This window comes from Choloepus didactylus (genome assembly GCF_015220235.1).
Source record: "Choloepus didactylus isolate mChoDid1 chromosome 25 unlocalized genomic scaffold, mChoDid1.pri SUPER_25_unloc1, whole genome shotgun sequence".
Lineage (NCBI taxonomy): Eukaryota > Metazoa > Chordata > Mammalia > Pilosa > Megalonychidae > Choloepus > Choloepus didactylus.
In genome coordinates, this window is record NW_023637606.1 from 1,940,178 (window position 1) to 1,957,244 (window position 17,067).

The 17,067-nt window shown below is 55.1% G+C and overlaps 1 protein-coding gene across 2 annotated transcripts in view; it reads right to left on the reverse strand.

Moving 5' to 3' along the window:
• GNG7 (G protein subunit gamma 7) overlaps window positions 1-17,067 on the reverse strand; it is a 166,647-nt gene that overhangs the window by 113,122 nt on the left and 36,458 nt on the right. For both annotated transcript variants that reach the window (XM_037823786.1, XM_037823787.1), the window contains one exon: window positions 9,232-9,288. The gene's annotated coding sequence lies outside the window, so the exon portion shown is untranslated. The remainder of the gene's footprint in view (window positions 1-9,231; window positions 9,289-17,067) is intronic.

Sequence of the window (17,067 nt, forward strand, 5' to 3'; positions counted from 1 at the left end):
TATTCTTTCTGGTGTAAGGAAAATGTTCAAAAAAATGCACAATATATGATGGTACTTTGAACAGTTGATTGTACACCATGGATAATTGTAAGGTATGTGAATATATCTCAGTAAAACTAAATTTTTAAAAAAAGGAATTTGGGAGAATTCCATTTAATGCATGCAGATCGTTCCCTCTGGGGGGGCATAATTCTTCTCTCTGCACCCCTTGAAGTGTGGGGGGGACTGGACTTAGAGATCCAGTCGGAGAAAATGGAGCAGAGGGAGGAGAAGGGGCTCACTGTGGGAACCTGGCCCCGGGGCTCAGGGTCAACCTCACGGCGACTGTCACGTGGGTGTCGGAGGACCCCGATGAGACGGGACGAGGAGGGCCCTCACCTCTGCATTCTTCCCCAAAACCTATCATCCTGGTGCAAAGGAGACGTCAGACAAACCAAGGGGGGCCCTTCCAGGGAGGCCCTGATCAGTGTCCTCAACACTCTCAAGGTCACAGAAGACAAGGAAAGATGGAGAGAGCATCTGGGCCCAGAGGACGTCAAGGAGGCGAGAGGCTGGATGCAGGTGGAGTCCAGGGGGGCAGGGTTGAGGGGTCCCAGGGAGGAAAGAGGGCATTTGTAGAAAGAAAAAAAAAAAAGGTGAACTCTGAATCAAGCGTGGAGATTAGTTAATAACGATGATCAGTGTCCGGGTCCCGGTTGTGACCAAGGAGGCGGCAGAAGGGGCCGACGAGAGGGGAGCTGGACGGGGGGACGACAGGGACCCCACTATTTATACAGCAATTCTGAAAATCTAAAATTATCCCAAATAAAGAGTTTTATTTAAAAGATAATAATTCAGAACCACATCTGTTCAAAAACAAACAAAACAAAACAGAAAAGCTGTGGGATCCGATAGGACCCCGTTCTTTGGGGCCTGGCTTGTCCGCTGGAGACCGGCTCCCGGCTCCCGCAGCCACCCAAGGGCCCCACGGGCGCTGCACTTGCTGATAGCTCCACGGGGCCGGGGTCAGCCCAGGAGCCTGCAGGTGGGATGGGGGCCCCTCCGCCCTGCCCCCTCGACACTGGAGTGCCCCCTACCTGGCCCCGACCATGCCACACCTGGGCCACCTGTCACAGGTGTGCCCCAGGATGCCCCGTGAGCTTCCACAAGGAGACTTGACAAGGGTTTTAGCCCCAGGTCTGCTGGGGACCAGTCTAAAAGCAGGAAGCAGAAGGTAGGAAAATAAACAAGCCGAGGACACGCGTCCCCAACGTCCATCAGGCTCATGGGTTTCAAGAGCCGAGAGTGGGACCCAGGAAGATGTGGGTACCGCTCCGCCCACCCCCAAATGAGCCCCTCTCCAGCCTGCACCTGCATCTCTGTCTCCCCCAGCCCTCCACCTCCCGGTCGTACGTGACCGTCACCCGTAGGTGTGTCCCGAGTCAAAGGACACTGGGGTTCCGTGACTCTGCAGGGACCGTGTTTGTGTGTCACCAGCTGCTCGGTCACAGCTGACCCCGTGGCTGCTCGGCAGTGGGTGCAGGGAAAACCTCTGCGGTCCCTGTGTGGCTCGCAGGGGCCTCGGGGCTCGGGTTCCAGCTGCCCCCACTGAAGGACCCCCAGCTCGGGGAGCTGGACGAGCCACTGGGCTGTCGGGGCTTCGGCTTTCCCATCGGGATGATCAGGCAGCAGCAAAGCCCGGCCGAGTTACAATGAATTGAGACGACACCAGCGAGTCACCTCAGCCCACAGGGAAAGACAGACAGACGGCAGGATCCAGCCCGGGCAGATGGTCCAGATCCACAGGAACACCACAAAGGAGGCAGGAAAGAAGATGAACTTGACTCACCCTGGGAAAAACTGTGAAATTCAGAAACTGAGTGGGGGTGAGGGGAGATGAAACCCAGAAACTGGGGGTCACCTGGTTTATACTGTCTGACTCTTTGGGAAGTTATTCTGGGTTGTGGTGTGGCAGGGATCAAACTCGATTTTTTTTTTCCAAATACATAAAGCAGGGCTCCCCACCTCAGCACAGCTGACATTTGGGGCCGGGTCATTCTTTGGGGTGGGTGTACTTGGCACTGGGGGGGGGCTGAGCAGCCTCTCTGGGCTCCCCTCATTCGATGCCAGGAGCCCCCTCCCCAGTCATGACAATCGCAAATGTCTCCAGACATCACCCTGTGTCCCTTGGGGGGCAGAATCACCCCCAACTGGGAATCCCTGGTTTAGGGGAGCCCACTGACCCCTACGAGACCCTGCATCTCATAATCATCTGACCTGCTGACATCATAGGAGGCTGTACCCATTTCAATGCACAAAATGAGTGGGGGTGGGGGGAGAGGAGGTGAACCCCAGAAGCTGGGGTCACCCTGATTTATACCAGCTCACCCGTCGGATATATATTCCAGTGTACGCTGTGGGCAGAGATCAAATTCAATTTTCCCTCCAAATAATTAAAGCAGGGTTTCCCACAGGGCGCTACTGACATCAGGGCCGGATCATTCTCTGAGGTGGGGGGTGCTGAGCAGCCTTTCTGGGCTCCCCTACTCGATGCCAGGAGCAGCCCCTGCTCCCCCCAGTCATGACACCCCCAAATACCTCCCGACATCACCCGGTGTTCCCGGGGGACAGAACCACCCCCACTGGGACCGCTGCCGTCAAGAGCCAAGGCCCTGCCCCTGGCACCTCGGGCAGCCCCACGTGTCATCCTCGGCCCCCAGGAAGCCCCTGCCCACCAATACTGGGTTCTGGGGACCGGGGGCTGCGGCAGAGGCCCCCCAGCCGTCTCCAGCGTGGCAACCCTGTCATTACACATGTGCTGTGTGTGTTTCGGGGGGGAGGCCTGCAGTGGGGGCCCGTGACCGTCCATGAGCAGAACACTAGAATGTTTTGACTGTAAATCTTGGCAGTTCCTTCAGGAGAACAGCCCGTCCATGGAAAGAGCTGACACGGTGTGGATTTCAGCAAGCCCCGGGTGGACTGGAAGCTGGTGGCAAAGCCGGGAAAAAGGAACACGCTCTGATTTGCAAGCCGGGGCTGTTTGTTCCTGATGCAAGGGCTGCTCTCCAGATAAAAGGATGCCCTGGTGCCTCCAGCAGACGCCCGTGAAACTCGCAGGGCGAGCAAGGAGCTTCGGGGAAAACACGCTCTGCTGTGTGGAGGTCACGGATCTGAGCCGTCCACGCAGCGGGCGAGCAGGCTGGAGAAACATTTACTCCACTCCAGGGTTTCCCACACGGCACGGCCGGGGTCCCCCCGCTTTATGCGGGCAGCAGCCCCCATCCCCAGTCATGACAACCACGAATGTCCTCAGATGCCGCCCCGTGCCCCTCGGGGAAAAAATTGCCCCAGTTGAGAATCACTGATTCAACCCAACATACGCCAAAGAGTATTTGGACTCGTGGTGCTGGCCCCATTTTGAGGGCGCTGCTGTAGTGGACGGTGCGACTCTGGACACAGCTTTCAGCTCAACTGACTCAAGTCTGTCCAAGAAGAAAGCCAAACGCCGAGGCAGCCGGAGCTCCAGGGCCCAGACCCGTGCCCCGGTGAGTCCCCGTCGTGAATGGCCGTCCGGCAGTCTCAGCTGGGTTCCGGCCCCCCCAGAGCTCTGAGCCCCGGGAAAGAGCCCTGAGTGGAAACAATGACATTGAAGACAGTATGAGAGGAGCCACTAAACCAGGGGCTCCCAATCAGGCGTGTTTCTGCCCCCAGGGACACTGGGCGACATCTGGAGACATTTGTGGTTGTCACGACTGAGGAGGGGGCTCCTGGCATCGAGTGGAGGGTGCCCAGGAGGCTGCTCAACACCCCACAGTGCCCAGGATGAACCCACCCCAGAGAATGGACACAGCTAAATAGGCACATGAGGGGACAGACTTACCAAGCCACACGCCAGGGGGGAAAGGGCTATACTTATGCACTTCTCCTGCACATGTACAAACAGCCCCCTGGACCCACCCTGACCCCTCATATCTGCTGATGGCTGGGTACACACAGAGAGGGCCATGAGCAGAATGATTTAGCCCCAATACCAGCCGTGTCGTGTGGGAACGTTTGCCACGGTCCCACAAATACGCGGGAACATCAGCTCCGGGTGTGCCAGGGGTTGGCGTCTGTCTCAGCCACTGCTCTGTGTCCCCCGGGCCTGGCACACAGCAGGAGCCCAGAAATACTTGCTGAAGCGAGAAGCGGAATCTTCCAGAGCACCGCCCAGTCCCAGGCTCCTTGCTGGGTGCAGAGGCCACAGGACACGTCCGCCAGGACACCAGGAATTACACGGGCGGCCGCTGGACTGCACGGGTGACGTGCGCCACGGAGAGCAGGAGCGGCCGTCACCTGGGGCCTCTGGGGGCAGGTGACACTGAGGGTGAGCTCAAAGGAGGACCCGGGGGGCTGGCCTGGGGGTGCCCTGCGGACCCGAAAGGAGGAGATGGGGCTGGCCAGACCCAGAGGACGGACAGGGGCAGAAAAGCAAGAGATGGCTCCAGGCAAGCCGAGGAGGGAAAACCCCAGAAACAAGACCACAGCCAGTGAGGGGCGGCTCAGACTTGGGGAGACTCGGGTGCCAGGGAGACCAGGGTTCAAGGCCGAGCACTGCCGACTCCCAGCTGTGGGACCCGGGCACCCCTTCGCTGAGACCCCATCTCCTGGTCTGGGGTAGGGGGAGCAAGCCGCTGCCCAGCAGGTCCTCGGACACTGGCCGCGACCCCGGGGGGCAGGGGTCCCCGAGCCTCCGCCTGAAGCCGACTGCTGTCACTTGGTGGAGGCGGCAGCCGGGATGGTCTCTGAACCCGGAGGCTGGGGTGTGAGTGGGTGCACTGGGGTGATGGACCCAGGAGGTCTGAGCCCCAAGCCCTGCCCCCCCGCCACCCTGCACCCTGCTTGGCTTCAGATCCAGCTTCTCCTCCGTGCACGGGGCTGGGGCTTCCTGGCAGGCTCTGCCCTGGTGACGCAGGGTGGGTGCTCCAGGAGAGAGAGCCCGTGCCTTCTGCCCCCTCCTAAACCCAACCCAAGGGGTCCCCGAGATAGGGCGACCAGCCACCATGCTCTGCTCAGGACTGAGCCAGGAACACCCCAGATAAATGGGGACACACTGGTCCCCGGGCTCCGAGAGGGTTGGCTGAAGACCTGCGAGGCCCCCCGGCATGTGGGAGGGGTGCCACCCGCGCCCACCTCCACCCACTGCACCCACCTGTGCCCACCTCCCGCCCTCCTGCCACGCCCGAGGCTCCGCGAGCTCCCTGCACCCCCTGGTGGCCGCCGCGGGGACAGCCACACGCGAGCGCATTTTCATCCTCTGCATTTTGTCACCTGGGATCTGCAGAAAACTGGAGCGGTGGCTCAGAGCCGTGGCCCTCGTTCAGCCCCAGGTCGGCTTTCCTGGAGAGGCAGAGCCTCTGGGAGCCTGAATTCTGCCCTCCGTCAGGTGCAGACGGGGTGGCCTCAGGTGCATTTGGGGGAGCTGAACGCGAGAACTTCTGCAGACACCCAGCATTGGCCCAGCACACAGGGTGGGCCCGGTGAACGGCTGCTAATGAGAAAGTAACCAGGGAAAGCTGGCATTCCCCTCCCCGCCCCACCCGCAGGCAGCCCCTCCAGGAGAGGGCAATCTCCTTCGGAAGAGACGACCCCATCGGGAGCAGGCAGGGCGGTGGCAGCTTGCCTAATATTTCTATCTCCTAATAGGGCCACTCCCCGGGGTGACATTGGGGCTGGGTTGTTCTCTGGGGTGGGGGTGTCCTGGGCACTGCGGGGTGCTGAGCGGCCTCCCTGGGCTCCCCCCACTCAATGCCAGGAGCAGCCCCCTCCCCAGTAGTGACACCCACAAATGTCCTCAGATGTCACCAGCGTTCCCTGGGTGAGACCCTCTAGCATACGTTCCAAATGGTTTGGAGATTTAAGAATAAACATACAAGCTGAACAAAGTAACAGGTGCACGATTTTTTATAATCTTGAAATCTGGAAGAATGCCACGCAACACACAATGAAGACTGATGTTCACGAAAGGTTTTAAACTCTCTATGGCAACCCCCCCCCATAAATGGCATCAAGAGACATGCCCAGAAAGGTATTTGCAGTGCATGTGACGAAGGGTCCAACCATATATAAAGAGTCCAAACAAATCAATAAGAGAGAGGAAGCCCCAACAGAAAGGTCAGCAAGGAACATACCTGAGCAATTCACAGCAACAACTACGAGAAAATGTTGAGTTCACCAGTCAGTGCAGAGACTCAAGCAAATGACAGTGAAAACTGTCCTTGCTTGTCAGATAACCGGTCACAGCATGGGGAGATGGGTGCTGTGTGTGGGAATTAGAAATGGACAGACACACACATGGCAAGCCTACCTCCAGGAATTTACCCCAACAGCTAACCGTCCAACGATGCACAAAGGATGCACAAGGACATTTGTTCCAAAGACTAGCACAAAAAAGAGAAGAAGAAAAAGAGACATACCCTAAAAGCCCACCAACACGGGACTAGTTATAGAAATTATAAAATTATGTAGAAAGAAACCAATTATAAAACCCTAGAAAATGGAATGCTGAGCATGTGTTAGGAATGATGACAGAAAGCTGGGTTTATTGATAAGGAAATATGCTCATTAAGTGAAATGAGCACAACAAAAAGCAAAATCCATATTACTGGGACATATGGAAAATTGGAATAGCGATGCTGAATGTCTTGAATTTGACAACTGTACTTAAGGTGGTTACAGGAGTGAACATCCTTGTTCCTAAGAAACGTACAGGGAAGTATCGAGTGTTCAGGGAGATGATGTGCACAACCTACTCTCAGGTGTTCAGAAAACAGATCTACAGCAGGTAGAAGGGTGGGTGGATGGGTCATGGGTGGATGGGTAGGTAGACATGTAGGTAGGTAGATAGATAGGATGGATGGATGGATGGATGGATGAATGGATGGATGAATGGATAAAGGGATGGATGGATAGAGGGATGGATGGGTGGGTGGATGGACGGATGGGTGGATTAATGGATGAGTGGATGGATGGATGGATGGATGGACAGATAGATGAACAGACAGATGGACAGACAGAAGGGTGGATGCATCACGGATGGATGGACGGATGGATGGACGGATGGATGGGTGGATAGAAAAATAGGGCAAATGGGCCAAATATTAAAACTGGTGTGTCTGGGCGTCTGGGGGGAAGAGGGTATGCTGGAGTTCTGTGAATGGGTTTTGCATTATTTTTGCTAAAACCATCACATAATTTTGAAATTATTTCAAAATCAAAAGCTTCAGATAAATAAGTAAATAAGCAATCTTTTTAAAAGAATAAAACCTTACTTATCTAAAATCTCAGGTGTGGATGTATGTGAACGCAACCCACAGGAAGATTCCGGAGAACTCTCCCCCCATGTCAACCACGGTCACGGCTGGGCAGGGGAGAGTTTACCTTCCATTTACCACCTTCTCTGTACCTTTGCATTTTAAGTTGTCTTTTTGGAAGGAGCATGTCTGACTTCGACATTGAAAAAAACAGACAATTGAGAGTTTGTCTCTTGTGCAAGGTGTGCACACACACACACAAGCTCACCAGCACGCACACGCACACACACTCGCCCGGCCACAGCTCCATCTGTGTGTCCGACAACCAGCAGCTCTTCAAACCCCACGTTCTTGCGGGAACTTCTACGACAGCTTCTGTCCCTCCTGCAGCAGGTAGAGCACCGAGAAGCCAGATGAGGCCGCTGACCGGGTCCCTCACCTTCGGGGACAGCTTCTCTCCCCCAGCTCTCCCCAAATTATCACCCTGAACCCAAGATCTCCTTGCCCGGCTCCACTCACCTAGCCGGACCCCCTCATGCTCAGAGACCCAGAGGGAAGACACAGGGTCGACAGAACCAGAACACCTTGGTTCTGGGGCCTCCCAGGAAGACATGCCCTGGAGAAGCCGCAAGCTGCCTCAAAACCGCCTCTTCCCCCGTTACAGCGTGGCTCCCCAAGAGCAGAGCCGGGTGCTTTAATGTTCTATCTCCGGGGCCGAGCATGCAGAAAGCTCCAACAGATACTGGCCATGTGGACGGACAGACAGAGTGATGGACGCTGACAAACAGCTGCAGAAGGACTCTCCACTTTGGAAAGGAGTCAGCCAAGAAGAGGGGGATCCAGGGGTCCCCCCAGGGCTACAAATCGAGAGCAATGTCACCAGGAAGAGGTGACTGAGGGCAGAGGGTGGCAGACTTTTCTAGAAATGGTCGGAGAGTCGATATAAATGGCCAAGCGGTCTCTGCTGTCTCCACCAAAAGTGGCCACAGACGACACAGCAATAAATTACTTAGCGAAGGTATACTTGAAACCTTCCTGCGGGACAGCTTGCACGGCATAAAATTCACCGCATGATGCGTATGAGTCAATGATTTTTACCAAGTTCACTGAGTTGCGCATCGTCGCCACAGCCTGGTTTTAGGACGTGTTCCCGTCCCCCCAATAAGACTCTCCATGCCCCACTGGCAGGTCACCCCCACGTCCCCCCATCCTCCAGGCCCCAGCTACCACGAACCAACCTTCCATCCCTACAGACTCTCCTTTTCTAGAAATTTCGCACAAATGGAATAACACAATAGGTCGCCTTTGGGGTCCGGCTTCATTTCCAACTTATTTTTAAATTCTCTCATCCTTCTACGCCCTGAAAGCCACGCAAAATCCATTTTGGAGTAAGACCGGGAACAAACAAACAGGTGAGTCGGGAGGCCAGGAGACAAACCTCAGCTTTGCTCCTAAGTTGCTAAAAAGAATCTTCCCGAGGTCTCTGGATGTTTCCCCCCGGCCTCCCTCCTCCCGGGCTGAACGATGAGCTTCAACCTTCATCATGTCCAGCAACTGAGCTCGGGCCACCTCCAGCGACGGGAGAGACCAACAGACGGGGTGTGCCCCCCCCGGGGTCGAGATCCTTTAGGGTGATGCGCAGATGACCACTTCCGTGCCCCCTGTGCCCTGACCCCGGCCGGGCTCACAGGACCTGCCCACGAGGCCTCATTGGCGACCGAGCACCCAAGAGTGAGTCCCCTTCCCGGAGCCAGGGGTCGTCAGCCCTTCCCGGTGCAATCAGCAAACACGACGAGCTCCAGGCAACAGAGCAGCCCGAGGCTGGGAAAACCCGGGGTGCATGGCAAGGACCCCACCTTGACGGCAAATTGGTGTCTCGTTCTCACGAGCTTGGAAACACCAGCCCAGCGCCGTGTGGACGTGAGAGTGCAGAAAGGAAAGCCGCGAGTGTGACACCAACCTGTGCAAGGCCCGGCGGTCTTCACCGACGTCCAGGCGCCAAACCCACGTCAGCAACCTGGAGGAGAAAAGTAAAGGCTCAGTTTAGCACCCAGAAATGCCAGGTGCGAGTTTATCAGGTCAGGGTTTATCAGCGCTCGTTACAGGACAAAAATTAAAATCACTGTGTGAGCCTGCACAGGGGTGTCGGTTGTGGCATTATTGGCAATCACCAAAAGGTGGATGCAACCCAAGTGTCTGTCTGCGGACGGATGAAAAACAAAATGTGGTCCATCCAGAGGATGAAATATTACTCAGACGTAAAAAGGAATGAAGTTTGGAGTCACCCCACGACATGGATGAACCCTGATGTCATGTTGGGTGAAATAAGCCACATGCTCTCTGATTCCATTGATAGAAAATGTCCAGAACGGCAAATTCACAGTGGATTACTGGTTGCCAGGAGCTGGGGGAGTGAGAACGGGGAGAGTCTGCTTTTCATGGGCAGCGTTTCAATTTGGGGTAAGGAAAAAATGTGGGTGATGGGTGGCATCAATGGTAGCATAACACAATACATGTTATTAATGCCACTAAATTGTACTCAAAATGGGTAAACTGGGAAATTACATGTTATATGTGTGCGACCACAATAAAAAAAATTCACGTTGTAAGTCTTGGGTTTCAGTTACTCTGATAAGCTTTGGGATGACACACGTGAGCTGCTTCAAAATGCAGACGGGTTTCACCTGAAGGAGGGAATCTGCCAAAAATATTTAGCGGAGATCTGTGGCCTTTTCTCTGATACATTTTCCCTGCGTTTTAAACTGAACTGAGCAGAAGGATCGGCACGTGCGTGGCTGTGAGAGTTCATTAAAGGAGTTGGTTCACTGAGTCATCTGCCCCCGATGACCCCCCGGAAGGTGGAGCAGCTCCCGTGCATCCCGGTTTGTGGGGGATGCTCCTGGTTTCAGTGCTCAAAGTCCCGCATCTCGGGGAGCCCTCGGTGCCAGGTGAGGGGGACGGTTGCTCGGGGCACAGAGGGAGCTCGTGTGGCAGGCCCGACGGCCGCCCCCAGGAGGATCCGCTCACGAGCTCAGCCCCTGGCTGCGTCTGGGTCCAGGATTCCGGAAGCTTCCAACCACCCCGACCGATAAGGGGCTCCCTGAGCCTCGACTGTCCTCAAGAACCAGGTGCTTCTCGCCGACTGGACACCCACGCTCCGTTCCGGGTCGGGATTTGGGTCTATGCCGGGCAGAGGGGCCCACGTCACCAGCCCCAGGAGAAACCCCGGGCGCCGGGTCTCTCACCAGCTTCCCCAGGAGCTGGCATCTCCTGTGCCATCACCACTCACTGCTGGGGAATTAGGCATATCCTGTGTGACTGCTCCGGGAGAGGATTCTAGAAGCTTCCACCCAGCTCCCCTGGACGTGGCCCCACAAGTTTGTTCCTTCTGCCATGAAACATCACAGCAGCGAAGACGACTGTGTGCCGAGACCTGGGGTCCTCCCAGAGAATCCCCTAACCTGGGGGCGGACTTGGGGACCCCTGGCCCCTACTGGCCATGTGGCCACTCAGCCCGGACCCCTCGGGCCATGACACTGGCCGGACACACCTCGAGGCCCCCCGAGCCCCCTGCCTCGCTGTCCTGGAGCGTCCACACCGCAGCCCGCGAGCCTGCCTTGCTGAACTTGGTCCCCGGAGGTTCCCAAGTCACCTGTGTTTTTCAGGGCGAGGCCCAGGGGTTGTGACCCTCACCCTCGCCGTACCAGGCCCCCCACCCAAACAGGGAGCAAGGGGTTTGGAAGCGACTGTGGGCGCAGGGGAAGGCGGCCCTGGGGGTTGGTGAGGGCGAGAACAGGTTTCGGATTCTTCTGCCGCTTCCCCACCAAGAGACTCAAGTCCCCGGCCCCGTGACACCTGCCCCTCCGGCCCGTCCTGAAGCTCACACGGTCGGACACCCTCACGTCTGTGCGCTCTCCCAGCACCCCGCAGCCCGGTGCAGTCATGAGATGTCCGGCCACGCGTCCTCAACTCTCAATGTCACGGGAGACAAGGAAAGATGGAGAGACGGGCCCAGCCCAGAGGACACCAAGGAGGTGAGAGGCCCGGATGCAGGGGGGTCCTGGGGCAGAAAGAGGGCCCTGGGGGATAACCTAGAACCCGAATAGAGCCTGGGGTTCAGCCCCATCACCAGTGCCCTCGGCGTGGCAAACGGGCCGCAGACACGGGGATGCTGACATCGGGGGGCGAGTGAGGGGTAGGTGGTGGGGGGACGCTCGGAATCATCCTGACAACTCTTCCGAAAAGCCACACTTACTCCAAAATAAAAAGTGTACTTTTTTGAAGACTTCCATTTCAGTACATAAAGATTGGAACATTCGTTTTATAATGCGACGACGGTGTGAAGTATTAAATCACGCCGTTCTCTAACCTGATGTTTCAACAAAGACAACAAAAATGACAGATCGTACGCGTTAACATTTTAAATCGTAAAATTTAACATTTGTAACATAACTTTTTTTTCCCAATGGTCAAATTTCTAAAACCTCAGCATTCGTGCTTAATTTCAAAGTCTGTGCTAATAGGAGATAAAACACTGGACAGAGAAGAGAAGCTGAACGGATTATCCAAGATACCCCCGTTCGATGATCTTTTATCTTGCTCTGTGTTTTTATTTTGTTTGCACTGTGGGGACCATCATCTTCCCCTGCAGCCCAACAAAATAAACTGTATTTTTAAAAATAACTAAACAAAAATTAAAAATTATTAATAAAATTAACAATTTTAGGTCATCTAGATGTTATAGAATAAAAATTAAAAGATAAAGCATAGGAGTGTGCAACACAGCAAACGCTATTGTAAATGTTGGACTACAGTTAATAGTTCAATCCTAAAAATATTGTTTCTTGAAGTATAACAAATGTGTCACACTAATGCAAGGTGTTAATAACGGTGGGGAGGGTTATGGGAAGGCTGTATTTTTTGCATGAATTTTCTGCAAACCTGTAACTTCTCTAATTAAAACGTTTTTAAAAGGCAACTAAATAATGATTAAAAGAAACAAATTTTTAATGCTGGTTCCCTGAGTGCAGACTCGTTTGCTGCCAATTAAACATGAGGTCCCCTCTGTCGCCTGCAGGTGGCGCTGTCGCCCCGGGGATGCAGAAGCCACAGCAGCGACCAGTTCTGCAACTGGGGCCTGGTGGGATCTGCTGGGCCTGATGGGATCTGCTGGGGCCTGGTGGGATCTGCTGGGGCCTGTTGGGATCGGCCTTCTCATGGTGGCCAGTTGGGGCAGGTGAGCAAATGAGCTGTCTGGGCACTGAGGCCGGAGGGGTGCCTGGGCCCCCAGCCCCGGGTGGAGGCATAAAGTGGGATGACAGATGCAAGGGCTGGAGCGGCATGTCCTAGCTAGGACTGGGAGGCAGGCTTCTGCTTTCTCCTTGCTGACCCTGTCCAGGGATGCCATCTTTCTCAACCTTGCATTTCTGTGCACCCGTCATCCAGCTGCCCCCAGGGGCTCTGGGACACGATCAGAAGCAGGACACGGAAGGGGACAGAAACACACTCGCACAGGCTACGGATTATTTTTATGACAGCCTTCTTGAGTTAGGCAATTCACCTGTTCAAGTGCACAGTTCTCAGGGTTGTGCACCATTGCCACCATCAATGTTAGAACATTCTCATCACCCGCAAAAAGAAACCCCATACCCCTTAACCCCTTCCCCACTCAGCTGCTTTGTATCCCTATGGATTTGTGTATTCTGGACATTTCACACAAATTGCTATGAATTTGCTTGTTCCGGGTTTTTCATATAAATGGAATGAGACACTAGGTGGCCTTTTGAGTCTGGCTTCTTTCACTGAGCACGTTGTTTTCGAGGCTCATGCCCGTCGTGGCGTGCATCAGAGCTTCATTCCTTCCGATATCTGAAGAATAGTCCATGGCGGGGAGGGACGTGTTTTATTTCTCCAGCCACCAGTGGATGGACCGGGGGCTGGTCCCGTTGCAGTTGTGACTCACGCTGTATGAACATCCGTGTATGACGGCCCGTTTTTCCGGTGTCTCTCCCTCCGTGCCTTCATGTCGGATCTCTGTCCCTGGCCCTTTAGCAGCAGCTGACCACTGTCCTCGGAGTCCTTGGGTTTCAGCAGCAAGGGGACCGCTGCCAGCCCGCTGGGCTGTGCTCGGGAGACAGCAGCGTGGGCCAGCCCCAGCCCTGCTTCGGCCCCGGAGCCCTTGGGGTGCGGCCCCTGCCAAGGCTGGCACCGGGCTGTCCCCGGTCCGGGGAAAACACTGGGCTTCACTTCCCCTTTGGTCTGAATCTGGAGCCCTGAAGGTGGAAGGAATCACACGGAACCCGTCAGCAGGAGCAGATACAGGCTTTACGGGGCCTGCAGCAAAACGAAAACGCAGGGCCCCTTGTTCAAAAATCATGAAGGATGGGTAAAGGCTTAATATCCAGAATACGTCAAGAACTTTTACAACGCAAGAACAAAGGGCAAACAATCCCATTTAAAAAAAATGGGCAGAGGACTCGAATAGGTATTTTTCCAAAGAGGATATACAAATGGCCAAAAAGGTCATGCAAAGAAACTCAGCCTCATTACCCATCAGGGAAATGTAAACCAAAGCCTCAATGATCAATCGCTTCAGACCTACCAGGGCAGCGGGGAGCTGACCCTGCCAAGGGGACACTGACCCCCCACTCAGGAACTGACAGCATGAAGAGGAAGGTCAGTGTCAGGCCCAAAGAAAGAAAACTCCAGAAAGAACAAGCCAAGTGCTGGAAGGGAGAGCGAGTCGTGCACGGGAAACGAACGCTGTCGATGGAGGTGACCGTGGGGGCGCTGCGCAGAGCGGGGCTGTCACCCCTTACCCCCCACTCCCCAGCGGCCCGCTCTCGTCCTCGCCTGCACTTGTCGCCATCTCGGACCCTCGCCTTGATTGTTTTTTACTGGAGATGATTCACGTGCTGTACGTGAGTCACGCTTCTGAAGCGTACTGTTCAGCCTTTTGGTACATTCACCACCGCCATCTGATTCCAGGACGTCTCCACGGCCTCGTGGAAAGGGGTGCGAGCCCCAGGGCAGGCCCCGTGTCTGTTTTACTCGCTGTTTGTGCTTTGAATCCCTTTTGCAGACCCCTGGGCCACAGGACACGTTTGGCAGCTGGAATATTATTCAGCCGTAGGAAGGAACGAAGTTCTGATTTGTGTGACAACGTGGATGAACCTTGGAGACATGATGCTGAGTGAAATAAACCAGACACAAAAGGACACATGTAGCATGACTCCACTCGGCTGAAATATCTAGAATAAGCAAATTCACACAGAGAGAAAGTGGATCACAGGTTACCAGGAGCCGGGGGGAAGCAGGAATGGAGAGTTACCCCTTATTGCGTTTGGGGTTTCTGTTTGGGGTGATGAGAAGGTTCTGGAAATGGTGGTCATGTCATACCATACTGTGGCTATTCTTAATAGCACTGAATTCTACACTTAAAAACAGCTAAAATGGCAAATAGTGTGTTACATGCATATACTCCAATAATTTTTTTAAAGTGCTTCTGTGGATCAGTATTTCGGTGGTTTCTATTTTCCCCACTGTTCTGAGGACTCGGGAGATTTTTCGGCACCGTGGCTCTTGGCTGGCTGGACCCTTAGCTCCCAGACCGGAGGATCCACAACTGCCAAAACCGGAGCCGGTCGGGGGGGAGGACGTGACAGATGGCCTCGGTGCAGGTCAGGCCTGCGAGAAAACTGACCATTGCAGGCCCTTTGGAACCCAGGGCCGATGAGTTTGAGTGAAGACGTCGTGGCAGCTACAGCCGATCACGCCTGTGAAGACAATGGCCAAGCCCCAGCCATCTGGCCCCATCGGAGTGTCCACCACTTCTCCAAGGGGCCTGCACGAGCGACACGTGTCTGCAGAGGCCAGCTCCGTGCAAACACTGCTGTCCCTCTCTCTAAAATGCAGGATTTCCCACCTCGGCACTGCGGCCCTCCTGGAACCTGGGGGGGTGGGGGAGACGGTCACCCTGGTTTATACCATCTCAGCCGTTGGGAATTTATTCTGGGTTGGGAGGTGAACTAGGAATCAAACTGATTTTTTTACAAATAATTAATGCCGGGTCTCTCCTGCTCGGCACCGCTATCAGAGCCCGATTGTTTTCTGGGGTGGGGGCTGTCCTGGCTCTGCAGGGCCCCCACCTGTGTGTGGCTGGCAGCCCCTCTGCCCACACCCCCAGCTCCACAGTGTCCTGGAGCCCTGGATTCCTGACCTCTGACCCTCACTCCTGCCCGCAGCCGCAGGGAGCCTCTGCTGTCCTCCTGTGATGCCCAGAGACCGTCTCCCCTCTTTGCCCCCAGCCCGCTTGGCCACAGGGGACTCCGGGTGCCTTGTCCTGCCCGGGACACCCTTCAGGGCTGGCGGCTGACCCTGGCTGGCCTCCACGAGGAGTGACAGGCCCTCACCTTGCTCTGAGGCCCTGCCTCTCGCAGGGGACCGAGCCAGGGGTCCCCAGTCCCACGGTCCCCCCTTCCTGTCACCCCCCATCATCTGACAGATCCTCAATGACGCACGGCGGCGGGGACAGGGCTGTGTCTTTTGAGACTCACGTGAGTGGGGTGCATTTTAGCTGAAGCCGTCTCCATGGAGAGAAATCCCTTTATTTAAGTCACAGGAGGGGGTGGGGTAGGGGGAGGCACAAAGAACCTGTCAGATCTTTCCCGACACACACCCTGTCCTTCCCCACCCCTCATGCCATGCTCTGTCCTCCATCTTCAACACCCAAATATTCTGCATCCTGCAGACGCTGAAGTTGATTTTCGCCCACAGCCTGGCTGGCATCAAGGCTGGGCCATTCTCTGGGGGGCTCTGGGGGTGCTGAGCAGCCTCCCTGGGCTCCCCTCACTTGATGCCAGGGGCAACCCCCACCCCCGAGTCGTGACAACCACAAATGTCCCCAGCCCTCATCCAATGTCCCCCGGGAGCTAATCGTCCCCAGTTGAGACATGCTGCCCTACAGCTTCCTGAAGCCTCTATTTGAGATTCTAGTCTGTCCCCAAATAATGAGAGTTTGCAAACCGCGTCCATGTCCGAGTGCCCGGCCTCTCTGTGATTCTCCTGGAGGCCACCAAGATCTGCCCCCCGATCTTCACGCCCTCATGGGATCCCCCACCCCTTGAGTGTGGATGGGAACCACAACCTGCTTCTAACCTAGAGAATTCTGCAACGGTGAGCGGGTCACTCCATCATCATGTCACGTAAGAGTGTGACTACAGCCTTGCTAACAGATGCCAGGCTGCGGAGGAGCCCATGGCGGGGAAGTGAGGGCCTCCAGTAACAGCCAGCGAGGACCTGAGACCCGAGTCCAACAGCCGAAAGGAACCAAATCCTGCCCGTGATCACACAAGCTTGGGAGCGGCTCCTTCCCCAGTCAAGCCTTCAGATCAGACCCCAGCCCTGGCTGGATACACTGCAATTTGTTTCTCTGTTCTTCTGCTGGTGGACGGCTGGGTCGTTTCTACCTTTTAGCTACTGTGAATTATGCTGCAACAGACACAAGGAACACCTGGGCTCGGCCTTGCTTGTCTCTGAAGCAAAACCTCCAGCTAAGCTGTGCCCAGACTCCTGCCCACAGATACTGAGAGATAATAAACGAGTGTCATTTTAAGCCACAAAATTCGTGGTGGTTTGTTACGCAGCATTAGCTAACTAATACAATAGGAGATTGTTTAAATAAACCAGTCACGCAGTAGAATAAAGATATCTAATACGTATTGAACACATGTGTGTCAGGATCTGAATCATAAAGGCAAGGATTTTGTCTCTGATCACCAGTGTTCACTACTGACAC